The 15,615-nt window shown below is 48.4% G+C and overlaps 1 long non-coding RNA gene across 1 annotated transcript; it reads left to right on the plus strand.

Annotated features, from left to right (window-relative positions):
* The first annotated feature begins 6,608 nt into the window (after positions 1-6,608).
* LOC139024979 (uncharacterized) lies at positions 6,609-7,286 on the plus strand. Its single transcript, XR_011476374.1, has 5 exons — positions 6,609-6,680; positions 6,844-6,906; positions 6,947-6,988; positions 7,028-7,111; positions 7,230-7,286. It is a non-coding gene; the product is annotated as an uncharacterized lncRNA (long non-coding RNA).
* Positions 7,287-15,615: the final 8,329 nt, after the last annotated feature.

Consider the following 15,615-nt stretch of genomic DNA (forward strand, 5'->3'; position numbering starts at 1 on the left):
ACCAGTGCTGGTGTAGGCCTAAATCAGCCTGTTGTCTGTGCAACAGTATCTTCTAAATCAGAGAGGAATAAGCGAAGCATGAATATGTGAGCTACATAAAGAGAAAACTACAATTATAGGGTCCCACWCCCCTGGGAAACACTGACCAACACTTTGGTTCCTACCCTGTGTCAATAATGCCTCCATAGAGATTCTAATAGTATTTTAATTCCTAATTCTATGAATGCCTCCCTGGCTTTTTCATTCGTTGTCTTGTCATACAACACTKTATTCAAAGGGACCACTATTACGATCCAACTATAGAATTAGAATAATAATTTCCATGATTCCAACAGTTCACCTAAGTGTTTTAATCTAAATTGCAAGTCAAAATGCAATTGCAATATTTGGTTAATCATAAGGCCTAGATTCTATTGCCCATATCATGCAGCCCTACGTGGCCGTGTGGAAATGATCTCAAATGAGATCAACTTTTGTTTGTACTGTTCAATCAAACGTCAACCAATCAGAATGAGAAAGCCTCATTGAAATCATTTTAGAAGGTATGTGTTTCCACCCTAGGGTCATAGGTCATGCACCATGGGTCAGGCACCATGGGTCAGGCACAACTCATACAGCAAAACTGAGAACCTTTATTATTTAAAAACATAAAATACCGTCAAATACCATCAAAAGAACAAATGTATCGTGATATTCTTCCCATATTTCCCAGCCCGACATTTGGAACACAATCTAGATCATTCGAGACAGTAATCTAAAACGGTCTTACTGTTTTCTATCACATCTATTCATAGTAACTAGTGGGGTCACATGTTTTCTATCACATCTATTCATAGTAACTAGTGGGGTCAGCTGAAGTGTGAACTAGTGCCGCACTCAGCTTTATGGCACCGCACACAGAAACCAATGACGTGCGCCGAGACCATACGGCCCTGTCGCGCTGACATCACAGCACGCTGCAAGACACTCGTGAGCTGAGGTTGAAAACAGGATCAGAGTACACTTTGCTTTTCCCTTCCCCTGAGGCCCAGTCTCTTCTGGACAGACTACGTAGCATACATGGTATCAGAACATCTGTCAACAGCCTGTGGGATGTAAACTCAACTCAAAGAGAGAGAGCATAGAAACAATACACTGCAATAATGACAAGATCAACATCCAACTCTAATTAGAAACTGGGTGGTTCGAGCCCTGAATGCTGACAGCCGTGGTATATCAGAGCGTAAACCACGGTATGACAAAACATTTATTTTTCCTGCTCTAATTACGTTGGAAACCAGTGTATAATATCAATAAGGCACCTCTGGGGTTTGTGGTATATGGCCAACATACCACGGCTAAGGGCTGTGTCCAGGCGTTGCGTCGTACATAAGAACAGCCTTTAGCCGTGGTATATTGGCCATATACCACCCGAGGGGTCGGGCCTTATTGCTTAAATACAGGTGCCCAGTTCACACTCCGGTGCAACAATTGTTCCGGTGGTTCTTTTAACGTCCCTGGTCATTTGGTTATTTTAACGTCCCTGGTCAAAATCACGTTTTGGCAGGTGTGTGCATCTTTCAAATTTCTGAAGGAGACATTTGTCTCATAGACTTGACCAAAATGTGCAGACAGGGGGGGGGGGTGGAGCTACCACCCTGCTTCCTCTCCTCATTCTAGTATATTTTCTCATACCTCTCCCCCTCTAGAATCTAATCAAGTAGTTGGCGCAAGATTTTCCTTCTGGGATGCCGAGATTACAATTTGCCCTAACCCTTCCATGTTTGTAGATCTGTACAGCGGAAGCATTACGGTGGAAGCTTTACTACTACACTGATTATACCTGAATAAAGCCCTTCAGATCAGCAAACATGGAAGGGTAAGGGCCAAGGAGGAAGGGTAGGGAGTGGTTTGGGACTGCTGTACTACTCAGTCTGACTGAAATATTTGTTTTAGTTTCCAGTTGAAAAACCTTTTGCTATGTTTTTACAGCAATGAATATGGCCCTAGTCTACTGGTCAGGGGGGTGTCCTAGTCTACTGGTCAGGGGGGTGTCCTAGTCTACTGGTCAGGAGGGTGTCCTAGTCTACTGGTCAGGAGGTGTTAGTTACTGGTCAGGAGGGTGTCTACGTTACTGATCAGGAGGTGTTAGTCACTGTTAGGGGGGGTGTCCTAGTACTGTCAGGGGTGTCTAGTCTAACTGGTCAGTAGGGTGTCCTAGTCTACATGGTCAGGAGGGTGACTAGTATCTACGGTCAGGGGGGTGTGTCCTAGTCTACTGTCAGGGGGTGTCTAGTCTACTGGTCAGGAGGGTGTCTAGTCACTGTCAGGGGGGTGTCTAGCTCTACTGTCAGGAGGTGAAATCCTAGTCTACTGGTCAGGGGTCCTAGTCTACTGTCAGGAGGGTTCTAGTCTACTGGTCAGGAGGGTGTCCTACGTCTACTGGTCAGGAGGGTGTCCTAGTCTACTGGTCAGGGGTGTCTAGTCTACTGGTTCAGGAGGTTCTAGTCTACTGGTCAGGGGGGTGTCCTAGTCTAACTGGTCCAGGAGGGTGTCCTAGTCTACTGGTCAGGGGGTGTCCTAGTTACTGGTCAGGAGGGTGTCCTAGTTACTGGTCAGAGGTGTCCTAGCTACTGGTCAGGGGGTGTCCTAGTCTACTGGTCAGGGGGTCCTAGTCTACTGTGGAGGTGTCCTGTCTCTGGTCAGGAGAGGTGTCCTAGTCTACTGTCAGGAGGGTGTCCTAGTCTACTGGTCAGGGGTGTCCTAGTTACTGTCAGGAGGGTGTCCTAGTCTACTGGTCAGGAGGTGTCTAGTCCTAACTAGGTCAGGGGGTGTCAGTCTACTGGTTCAGAGGGTGTCCTAGTCTACTGGTCAGGAGGGTGCTCTAGTCCTACTGTCAGGGGGTGTCCTAGTCTACTGGTCAGGGGGTCCTAGTCTACTGGTCAGGGGGGTGCCTAGTCTACTGGTCAGGAGGGTGTCCTAGTCTACTGGTCAGGAGGGTGTCCTAGTCTACTGTCAGGGGTGTCTAGTCTACTGGTCAGGGGGTGTCTAGTCTACTGTCAGGAGGTGTCCTAGTCTCTGGTCAGGGTTCTAGTCTACTGGTCGGGGTGTCCTAGTCTACTGGTCAGGGGGGTGTCCTAGTCTCAGGTCTGTCTGGTCAGGGGGGTGTCCTAGTCTACTGGTCAGGAGGGTGTCCTAGTCTACTGTCAGGAGGGTGTCCTATTCACTGGTCAGGAGGGTTCCTAGTCTACTGTCAGGGGGTGTCTAGTCATGCAGGAGGGTGTCCTAGTCTACTGGTCAGGAGGGTGTCCTAGTCTACTGGTCAGGAGGGTGTGCCTAGTCTACTGGCCAGGAGGTGTCTAGTCTACTGGTCAGGGGGGTGTCCTAGTCTACTGTCGGAGGGTGTCCTAGTCTACTGGTCAGGAGGGTGTGCTAGTCTACTGGTCAGGAGGTGCCTAGTCTACTGGTAGGAGGTGTCAGTCTACTGTCAGGGGGTGTCCTAGTCTACTGGTCAGCAGGGTGTCCTAGTCACTGGTCAGGAGGTGTCCTAGTCTACTGGTCAGGAGGGTTCCTAGTCTACTGTCAGGAGGGGTCCTAGTCTACTGGTCAGGGGGGTGTCCTAGTCTACTGTCAGGAGGGTGTCCTTAGTCTACTGGTCAGGAGGGTGTCCTAGTCTACTGGTCAGGGGGGTGTCCTAGTTCTGTCAGGGGTCCTATCTACTTCAGGAGGGTGTCCTAGTCTCTTACTCCACTGGCCAGAGGTCGTCCAGCGATTCAGCCCACTTATCAAGTTCCGACCCGACTGAACTTGGCGTTGCTGTGGCCACTGACTCCACTGGGCATCACGGGGCGAGACCTCGCTCTTTAGCACTGTTAGGGAGGAGAGGGGAGAGAAGGGGGAGAGAGAGAGGAGGGGTGGAGAGACAGGAAGATAGGGGAGAGGAGTGAGGGGGAGACGGAGAGATAGGGAGACGGAGAATAGGGAGACAGGAGGAGAGGGGGAGAGGACGGGGAGAGAGATACAGAGAGAGGAGGTAAGGGAGAGACAGAGATAGGGAGAGGAGTGAGGCGGGAGGGAGGGAGATGGAGATAGGAGACGGAGGAGAGGGGAGAGGGGAGAACAGGGAGAGGAGAGATAGGGAGAGAGAGAGGGAGAAATAGGTGACAGAGGGGAAAGGGAGACATAGGGAGACAGGAGGGAAAGGGAGAGGAGAGAGGCAGGGAAGAGGGGAGAGAGGAGACAAAGGAGAGGGAGAGAGGAGACAGGCATCAGATTTCATGATAACACTTGAAACTGTTTTGACTCAGTATCAAAACTGTTTGACTCAGTATCATTAACCTCAAGGGTGAATGAGGTCGGATGGGTATCCCTTCAACGGAATCTCTTAGTTACGTCCCCAAATGGCACCCTATTCCCTTATGTAGTGCACTACTTTTGCCAGGGAAAAGTACCTCATATTCCCTATTCAGTGCACTAATCTTTACCAGAGCCCAAAGGGCTACATAGGGAATAGGGTGCCATTTGGCCAGGGACTGCTTTAGACAACTTCCTCTTAGAAAGCTACCCTGTCCTCAGTCTATTCCCACAGTCTTTGCCCACAGTCTATTGCCCACAGTCTATTGCCACAGTCTATTGCCCACAGTCTATTGTCCCTCATTCTATTGTCCTCATTCTATTGTCCTATTCTATTGTCCTCATTCCATTGTCCACATTATATTGTCCTCATTCTATTGTCCTATTCTATTGTCACAGTCTATTGTCCTCATTCTATTGTCCTCATTCTATTGTCCTCATTCTATTGTCCTCATTCTATTGTCCTATTCTATTGTCCATTCTATTGTCCACAGTCATTGCCCACGTCCATTGTCCACAGTCTGTTGCCCACAGTCTATTGCCCACTGTCATTGCCCACAGTCTATTGCCCACAGTCCATTGCCCACAGTCCATTGTCCTCATTCTATTGTCCTCATTCTATTGTCCACAGTCTATTGTCCTCATTCTATTGTCCACAGTCTATTGTCCTCATTCTATTGTCCTCGTTCTATTGTCACAGTCTATTGTCCTCATTCTATTGTCCTCATTCTATTGTCCACAGTCTATTGCCCACAGTCTATTGCCCCAGTCCATTGTCCACAGTCTATTGCCCACAGTCTATTGCCCACAGTGGATGACCTCACCTGTCTTTCTGTTCTTTCTGTTCTGGGTTAAACAGTTAGAATGTGATGAATGGGGATCTGGAAATACAGACAGAATTAGTTTGTTTCCAAATTGAAATGATTGGCATGTGTCACTCATACACATACAGTCAACACACGCACGCACGCACGCACGCACGCACCGACACACACACACACACACACACAGTTACACAATGACAGGAATAGTATGCATGACAATATTTAAATAAATTGAGAATATTTGAGGTAAATGTGTGCTGTTGCTCATGATTATTTAATCCTTTGTCAACTTAGTGTGACCTTGACATTAACCAACACGCTTGCTCTATAGAGTAACACTCTGTCGGATGAATCTCAAGGTTGGAATTACTACTGAGAGGAACCAGAAAGGGTGCATTTGTTTTTTAGCTCATACACTTCCCTGATTGGAGTAGAGATTTCACAAGGTCCAAATGGAATGGTCTGAAATGTGCAAACTCTGCCCACCGGTGACCCGGAAAGTTAGAACTAACGCACCTAGTCAAAACCCTCTAACACACACACACAGGCTATCCATTCCCATACAGTCGCCTTAAACATCCAATACCCTAAACACTGCCAGAGACCACTCCTCTAGTGACCCTGACCTCCCACATCACTCTTTACCTGCACAAACAGGCTCTTCAGGTGTAGTTTGGCTGCGGACAGCTTGGCTCTGGTGGGGACCGTTGTTGTGACTTGAAGGGGCTGGAGCCAGAGGTTGAGTTCGAGGGAGAGTGCGGTGGCTGGTCGTCGCTGCCCACGTTCTCTGTGCTGCGGCCGTAGTCACCGGCGCCAACTGCCCGTCACTTATGCCTAATATCCTTCGTTGAGGTTCATCACTCCGAGAAAACCCTTACTCTCTAGCTTCCCAAGTTCTGTGAGTTCTCCACACTGACGCTGTGATCCTTGCTCAGCTGCCCCCTCCCGTCGTCCTCCCATGGCTGGCTCCAGGCTCCACGATGATAGGGGTAAGAGGGGAAAGAGGTGGCTCGCCCATCCAGTTCGTCGTCCTCCGGGTGGGGGTTGAAGGTACCTGAGTCCCCGTCCCGGCTGTGGTAGTTGTGGCCCTTCACAGATACTTTCCTCAGCGGCAGGAAATCCATTTCGAGTAGAGACCCTCTTGAGCTGTACCGACGCATGATGGCGCGCCACTGGGTGGAGTTAGAGACACGGGAGGATGGAGGACGGATGTGCAGGTGGAGTTAGAGACACGGGAGGATGGAGGGACGGATGTGCAGTGGAGTTAGAGACACGGGAGGATGGAGGGAGGATGTGCAGGTGGAGTTAGAGACACGGGAGGATGGAGGGACGGATGTGCAGGTGGAGTTCGAGACACGGGAGGATGGAGGGACGGATGTGCAGGTGGAGTTAGAGACACGGAGGATGGAGGACGGATGTGCAGGTGGGTTAGAGAACCGGGAGGATGGAGGACGGATGTGCAGGTGGAGTTAGAGACACGGGAGTGGAGGGACGGATGTGCAGGTGGAGTTAGAGACACGGAGAGTGGAGGGACGGATGTGTAGGTGGAGTTAGAGACACGGGAGGATGGAGGACTGATGTGCAGGTGGAGTTAGAGACACGGAGGATGGAGGGACTGATGTGTAGGTGGAGTTAGAGACACGGGAGGATGGAGGGACGATGTGCAGGTGGAGTTAGAGCACGGGAGGATGGAGGGACGGATGTGCAGGTGGAGTTAGAGACACGGGAGGATGGAGGGACGGATGTGTAGGTGGAGTTAGAGACAGGGAGGATGGAGGGAGGATGTGTAGGTGGAGTTAGAGACACGGGAGGATGGAGGGACTGATGTGTAGGTGGAGTTAGAGACGGGAGGATGAGGGACTGATGTGCAGGTGGAGTTAGAGACACGGGAGGATGGAGGGACTGATGTGTAGGTGGAGTTAGAGACACGGGAGGATGGAGGGACTGATGTGCAGGTGGAGTTAGAGACACGGGAGATGGAGGGACTGATGTTAGGTGGAGTTAGAGACACGGGGATGGAGGGACTGATGTGCAGGTGGAGTTAGACACGGAGGATGGAGGACTGATGTCCAGGTGGAGTTAGAGACACGGGAGGATGGAGGGACTGATGTGCAGGTGGAGAAGAAAGGAAGAGTGAAAGGAGCCAAGCGGGTTTTGGGAAAGGGAGGATGGAAGAGAGAAATAGTCTGGAGGGAGGACCCCAGCAAAGAACAGCCAATAAAAAGAAAAACAGAGGGAGGGAGAATTGGACAAGATAAGAGTTGGACAATCACAGAAAATGGGTGAAATGGGTCAATTCAACCGGACCACAGTGGGCTGTTCCATATCATTGGTACACTTTTACAGAGTGTAKCTGGTCGGACTCACGATCTAYGGCCCAAATGGCACCCTATTCCCTACATAGTGCGCTACTTTTGACCAGGGCCCCATAGCGTAGTGCACCATGTAGGGAATAGGGTGTCATTTGGGATGTAGATCATGAGTCCGACCAGCTGCAGTATGAGAACAACTGCTATGTCCAATGCTGGTAAGCCCACTCTACATGCAATGTGGCTTAACGAGAAAGATTTTTTTTCTGATATTCATATGTGACATATTGAAACCACCTATTCGTTTTCTACTGACATGAGAGACATATTCACATAAATGTGTTGGCCCCTTCTGTCACGTTCCTGACCTGTTTTCCCTTGTTTATGTATTTGTTTAGTATGGTCAGGGCGTGAGTTGGGGTGGGCATTCTATGTTGTGTGTCTAGTTTGTCTGTTTCTGTGTTCAGCCTAATATGGTTCTCAATCAGAGGCAGCTGTCAATCGTTGTCCCTGATTGAGAATCATATATAGGTGGCTTGTTTTGTGTTGGGGATTGTGGGTGATTGTTTCCTGTCTCTGTGTTTGTGTTCTGCACCAGATAGGACTGTCTCGGTTTTCACGTTTGTTGTTTTGTATTGTTGTAAGTGTTCACAGTTCGTTAAATTAAACATGTTGAACACTAACTGCGCTGCATTTTGGTCCTCTCCTTCATCCCAGGAAGAAAGCCGTTACACCTTCGCTGCGAAAATCTGATGAATTGTAGTCATGCCAGTCTACTGATTTAAATTCAGCAGATTTTTACTGATTCTGATTTGAATTAAACAGATTTTTACTGATTCTACTGATTTGAACTAAACAGATTTTTACTGATTCTACTGATTTGAATTCCACAGATTTTTACTTATTGTACTGATTTTAAATATTGATTTGAGTGAAATGGTCTTCCTGCAACTTGACCCACATCTAAATGACATATGACTGGTGTGAAGAGCAACATGTATTCTCCATAGTATCATATGACTGGTGTGAAGAGCAACATGTATTCTCCATAGTATCATATGACTGGTGTGAAGAGCAACATCTATTCTCCATAGTATCATATGACTGATATAAACAGCAACATGTATTCTCCATACTATCATATGACTGGTGTGAAGAGCAACATCTATTCTCCATAGTATCATATGACTGATATAAACAGCCACATCTATTCTCCATAGTATCATATGACTGATTTAAACAGCAACATGTGTTCTCCATAGTATCATGTTTACTTATGTTTTTAACTTGGTGTTTTTTAATTGTGTATTAAAGTAAGAACCACACAGTTCAGTGTTTATGCTGTGTATAAATCAAATCTTGAACTTGGGCTGTCTTAGAAGGCATTACATAACCGTTGAGACTACCGCTGAGAACTTTAAACAGAAGTATTATCTATATCCCTCAGGAGGGGAGTTGAATTCCTTGCAGTAAATCTAACAACAACAAAAAGAGCCGGGATAAAAATGTATTACCTCGATGTCCTGCGGTTACTCTGCCACCTGTACTTTCATGRTTTTGGCTCCAAACAAAGAGTTCTCTGTCCCGGGAAGTATATCCACTGATCGAACCATAATATATATGTATATATTATGTAAAGCCTCAATTCGATTAGGCTTGCTTCAGTTGAGAGTCTCACGTGTGACGTCAGAGCATTGCCTGTTGTGTATTATTAACTAGGAGCCAAACGGAAGCAAACGGAACGAAACGGGGAGAGACCTAGCTGAATTTGTCCAATATAAAGTGTCGCTTTAATGCAAAACGTTTTCGTTTGTAGTAAATGGTTCCCGTTGCTAAAACGTTTTGTGCTAATGATTACACCCGTGCCAAGACGCAGAGTCGCGGATGCCGCCTCTCTCTCCACCAAAGTGCTCTCAATAATCAACAGAGTCCTGACGCTGCATGTGTTACTGAATATCTATCAATAGCACCAAGAAAGTTTCTCTATCTCAAACTTCATTCAGACCTGTTTTTTTTTTTGTTTTTTTTTATCTCACACTTGCACGAACCAGAAACGCCTATTGTCAGTGTTGCCACCCACAACTCCGTCTCAGCTTGCCGTCTTGTCCCTTGAAGATCTCTGTACAGTACAACATCATTCACATATTTTAGGTGTGTCCTGGAAAAAACACTTCTGAACTGTCCGGGGTAGGAAGCCTACTATGAATGGAATCACTGAAGGAAGGGAACTTTTCTGTAGCTGCCTGAGCTATTTTAATAATGTCATTGTCAGTGACGGAATGGAAGAATATTCAAAAAAAAAGTTGTTTATATTGAATAACATTTTCAAATTAACTTAAACTAACTCTTATTTTGTTATTTGAACGCTATGTTTTATTATCCAAATCTTTGGATTAAACAATGAAGGCCAACAAAGGACTATGCACACGGTGTCAAGCTATCTCTGAAGTTTACTCTAAATAACTGCACTATACTGGATTACACTGTTCATCGCTCTGCATTTAGATAGAGTCATACTGATACTGTAAATACACGGGATATTATCCATATACCCACTGTTTATTAACCATATACCCACTGTATATTAACCATATACCCACTGTATATTAACCATATACCCACTGTTTATTAACCATATACCCACTGTATATTAACCATATACCCACTGTGTATTAACCATATACCCACTGTAGGACCGATGAATCTCTGGGACAGCTTACGAGACTCCACCCGTAGCCGGTAAGTTCTTTGTTGAGAGCCATACTCTCTGGCCGGGGTACAGGTAGGACCGGGACGGCGACGTCTGTTGGCTTGTCGGCTGGTACTGCTGTGAGGACGCAGAAGATTAAGACGGGCCTTCTTCCACGTAAGCCGACAGCGTCTGATGAACCTCGAGGCTGAAGGCACTCTGACTTCTGCCTCCTGGTCGGGAACAATAGAGGAGCATAGCCAAACTGACACTCGTGCGGGGATATACCAGTGGAGGAGGAGCACAAGGTGTTGTGCGCGTACTCGGCCCAAACAATGAAGGATGACCATGTGGACGGGCTTGTTGGAAACCATACATCTGAGGGTGGTTTCCAGCTCCTGATTCATCCTCTCGGTTTGGCCGTTGGACTCCGGATGGTACCCTGAAGATAAACTGGCCGTGGCCCCTATGAGTTGGCAGAAGTCCTTCCAAAACTTGAGGCGAAACTGGGGACCTCTGTCGGAAAACCATATCTTGCGGAATGCCAAAGACTCGGAACACATGGTAATCACCAACTCAGCTTGTTCCTTGGCAGAAGGTTAAATTTGGTCAAGGGAACAAACCTGGCCGCCTTAGAAAACCTGTCGATGATGACAGGATAGTAGTATTACCATGGGACGAGGAAGGCCAGAATAAAGTCAACGGATATTGGACCAGGGTCGGTGGGGAATAGATAAAGGGTGAAGGAAGTCCTTGAGGGCGGAGGTGAGAAGATTTGCCCTGGCAGCACACGGGACAGGCCTTGACGAAAGGTGGCAACGTCTTCTCTTATGGTGGGCCACCAGAACTTACGCTGAATGAACTCCAAGGTGCGACCTACGCCCGGTGACAGGTGAGGCGAGAGGAGTGCCCCCCAGAAGGACTTGGGGATCTTGCTGCCTGGGAACAACAACCGATTGCCAGGACCTCCCTTAGGACCCGGTTCGATGGCTTGAGCTTGTCTCACGTATCCTCAACTGCCACGAGATTGGAGCCCACGATCTTAGCGGCAGGAAGAACAGTCCATGTCAGTATCTTCTCGAATGGCAGGAGAGTAGACTCGTGACAAGGCGTCCGTTTGAGATTCTTCGACCCGGGTCTATAGGTGAGGATAAACTGGAATCGGCTGAAGAAAAGAAGACCATCGAGCTTGTCTGGAGTTCAACCCGCTTCGCCTGCTGGATATACTCCAGATTTCTGTGGTCCGTAAGCACTTGCAATGGTTGAGAAGCCCCCTCGAGCCAGTGTGCTCATTCCTTCAATGCCATCTTAACGCTAGGAGTTCACGATCCCCACATCGTAATTCCTCTCGGCGCGGGTAAGCCGGTGAGAGAAGAAGGCGCCAGGATGAAGCTTCTTGTCTTCCCCCCCTTCTGAGACAGGACAGCTCCAACACCAACCTCTGATGCGTCTACCTCCACACAAAAGGTTCATCCGCCGTCGGTAGTGTCAGGATGGGAGCAGAGAGGATGCGCTGTTGAGTCCTTTGAAGGCCGTCTCAGCTTCTCTTCCCACAGAAACCTGTGTGTTGCCACCCTTGGTTACAGCTGAGAGAGGGGCTGCCACCGAGCTGAAGTTCTTGATGAACTTGCGGTAAAAGTTAGTGAAGCCCAGGAAACGCTGAACTTCCCTTAACGGACTTGGGGTGGGCCAATCTGCTACCGCCCCTACCTTCTTGGGGTCCATCTGGACTCGACCGGTTCCACTACAAATCCAGGAATTGTACTCGAGAGGAATGGAATTCACACTTTTCCGGCTTAACGTACAAATGGCTGTCTAGGAGGCGTTGAGCACTTGTCTGACATGCTTAGTGTGTTCTTGAAGGGAGCTCGAAAAGATGAGGATGTCATCCAAGTAAAAAAAACACGAAAATGTTAAGCATATCCCTAAGCACATCGTTTATGAGCGCTTGGAACACAGCCGGGGGTTGGTCAGGCCGAAGGGCATCACCAAGTATTCGTAGTGACCAGTAGCGTGTTGAAAGCGTCTTCCACTCGTCACCGGTTTGATCCGCACAAGATGGTATGCGTTCCGTAGGTCAAGCTTAGTGAAGACCCACTGCTTCCTGGAGCAGCTCAAAGGCTGTGGCCATAAGGGGTAGCGGGTAGCGGTTACGGACGTTATGGCATTAAGTCCCCGGTAGTCGATGCAAGGACGTAATCCACGTCTTTTTTGGCCACAAAGAAAACCCTGCTCCCGCCGGCGAGATGGGATGGACGCATGAGGCTGCTGCCAGAGCGTCCTTGATGTAGGTATCCATAGCAGCTCATTCGGGAGGAGATAGGGAAAAGATCCGACCCCTGGGGCGGGCAGTGCCCGGAAACAAGTCGATGGGGCAATCGTAAGATCTATGGGGTGGTAGTTTGGTGGCCCTCTGTTTGCTAAATACCGGTTTGAGGTCATGTAACACTCGGGAACTCGGACAGGTCGATGGTTCTAGAGACTCGGGAGGGGAACTTGGGGAACTAGGGAAGATACAAGTGGCTTTGGCACGTAGGACCCACTGCTTGATAGTCCCACAGACCAGTCGATGTGAGGGTTATGGCTGTGAAGCCAGGGGTATCCAAGAACGAGAGGAACTCGGAACACGAGGTCAGATGAAAGTTCATCACTCCTGGGTTGGGAAACTGAAAGTCGCAAGGAGTAGTGACACGAGTTGACAAGTCCAGATCCCAAAGGGCTTCCATCCAACGTAGTAACCCTTATGGGGTCACTAAAGAGGTGTCAGAGGGAACGCCATTCTCCTTCGCCCAAACACCACCATGAAGTTACCTGCGGCTCCAGAGTCTACCAAGGCTTGAAGGGAAGCTCGTGGTTGTCCAGGAAAGGGTAACTGGAATAAGCAGGCGGGAGTTGGATGGATGGGAGGAGGTTTATGTTTCCCGTTACAGTCCTCCCAGGCCTGCACGGAGAGTGCGTTTTCCCTGGAGCCCGGGACACGTGGAGAGGAAATGACCCGGTTTGCCGCAATATAGACAGCATCGCTCCCTTATCCGGCGGTCTCTCAGCCTGGGAGATGCGTCCAACCTGCATGGATTCCGGTGGAGTCAGCGAGGATAAAGGTGGAGACTCGGAGCTGGGACCGATAGGAGCTAGGGTGAAGAGATCTACGGTTGAGCTCTCTCTCTCTCAGACGCTGGTCTATGCGTGAAGCCAACTTGATCAGGGACTCGAGGTTGTCCGGTGGTTCCCGAGTGGCCAGTTCATCTTGGATGGTGTCGGAAAGACCCTTCAAAAAACACACTGTGAGCGCCTCGTCGTTCCAGCCACTCGCTGCTGCCACCGTGCGGAACTGGATGGCATAGTCCGTCACGCTGCGCCGACCTTGGCTGAGAGTCAGGAGCTGTTTGGCTGAGTCAGGACCCCTGGTGGGATCTTGAAACACTCGCTTGAATTCTTCAGCAAAGGTAGAGTAGCTGGCACAGCAGGGACTTTGGGCATCCCACACAGCAGTAGCCCAGGCTAGGGCGTTTTCCGACAGCAGGGTGATGATATATGCTATCTTGAACCGGTCGGTGGGAACGACGAGGGTTGCAGCTCGAAGGAGAGAGAACATTGGGTGAAAAACCCCTTACAAACACTCGGATCACACTGAGAACCGTTGGGGAGGCGGCAGACGAGGTTCAGCCAGGGGGTTAACTGCCACGGGCACTTGACTCTGATGAACTGGAGCAGAAGCGGTTGCAGGGGAAAATTGATCAGAAATCTGTTTTATGAAAGTCATCACTCCGACAGAAGTTGAGAATGTCCAGCCAGTAAGGCCTCTTGCTGAACCAGGCAGCTTCGTGACAGTTGGACAGTCCCCTCGTGGTGGGACAGCATGGGAAAAAAGTCCTGGGTACTGGCTGCCTCTGGGTTCTTTTTAATGGCTCAGTGTTTCTGTCAGGACCCGGTGAGAGAAACAGTCACTAATAGTCGGCAGAACCCAGAAGATGAGGCAGACTCAGCAGTACTAGAGATGGGGTTTAATAAAAGGACAAGATCTTCAGGCAAAGAATATAAATCACCACGTCCAAAAATAAAGCCAAGAGGCACAAAATGGATATCCTCCAAAATACAAAGAAACTCCACAAAGTGGTAAAACAGCAGGGAAAACAAACCTCAAAAGACTACTCAAAATACACAAGCACTAAAACCAGAGAACCTCTGGAAAATCCAATAAGAGAAATATATGTTCACAACAAGGCTGGGGCTGGGGCTGGGTGCTACACATACAAACACTGAGCCAAGAACTGAGGAACACACAGGGTTTAAATACTAACAAGGGAACGACACACAGGTGCAAACAATATTAGAGCAAGGAAAAAACAAAAGGTACAAAAAGGTGCAATGGGGACATCTAGTGACCAAAACCTGAACAGTCCTGGCCAAAACCTGACAGTATAATATAATATAACATTTGTAATGTCTTTATTGTTTTGAAACTTCTGTATGTGTAATGTTTACTGTTAATTTGTATTGTTTATTTCACTTTTGTATAATATCTACCTCACTTGCTTTGGCAATGTTAACACATGTTTCCCATGCCAATAAAGCCCCTTGATTGAATTGAATTGATAGATAGATAGTTAGATATATAGATAGATAGTAGATAGATAGATAGATAGATAGATAGATAGATAGATAGATAGATAGATAGATATAGATATAGATAGATAGAGTTCATTAGTCACAATGTACAGTGATGCAGATGTAATTGCAGGGTACAGGGAACATCTTACGCTCTGGCTCTAACACAGCAGGTCAAATAAAAAAGTTAAATAAATAAAAAGATAAGTAAATTAGACAAAATCCAGATATTATAATAATAATGATAATATAATTTTACACATTTACAACTGTGTGTGGTGTGTGTGGGTGGGAGGTAAGAGTCTGTTAGGAATGTCTATAGGGGGAGCAGCAGGGAGGGGGGTAAGAGTCTGTTAGGGAATGTCTATAGGGGGAGCAGCAGGGAGGGGGGGGGGTAAGAGTCTGTTAGGGAATGTCTATAGGGGGAGCAGCAGGGAGGGGGGGGGTAAGAGTCCGTTAGGGAATGTCTATAGGGGAGCAGCAGGGAGGGGGGGAGTAGAGTCCGTTAGGGAATGTCTATAGGGAGCAGCCAGGAGGGGGGGGGGGTAAGAGTCCGTTAGGGAATGTCTATAGGGGGAGCAGCAGGGGGGTGAGAGATCCTTTAGGGAATGTCTATAGGGGGAGCATCAGGGAGGGGGGGGGGGGTAAGATTCCGTTAGGGATGTCTATCGGGAGGCAGCTAGGGGGGGTGAGAGTCTGTTAGGGAATGTCTATAGGGGGAGCAGCGGGGAGGGGGGGGGTGAGAGTCCAATAGGGAATTTCTATAGGGGGAGCAGCAGGGAGGGGGGGGTGAGAGTCCGATAGGGAATTTCTATGGGGGAGCAGCAGGGGGGGGGGGGGGGCAGGCAAGGGG

Source organism: Salvelinus sp. IW2-2015, unplaced genomic scaffold, assembly GCF_002910315.2.
Source record: "Salvelinus sp. IW2-2015 unplaced genomic scaffold, ASM291031v2 Un_scaffold2094, whole genome shotgun sequence".
Lineage (NCBI taxonomy): Eukaryota > Metazoa > Chordata > Actinopteri > Salmoniformes > Salmonidae > Salvelinus > Salvelinus sp. IW2-2015.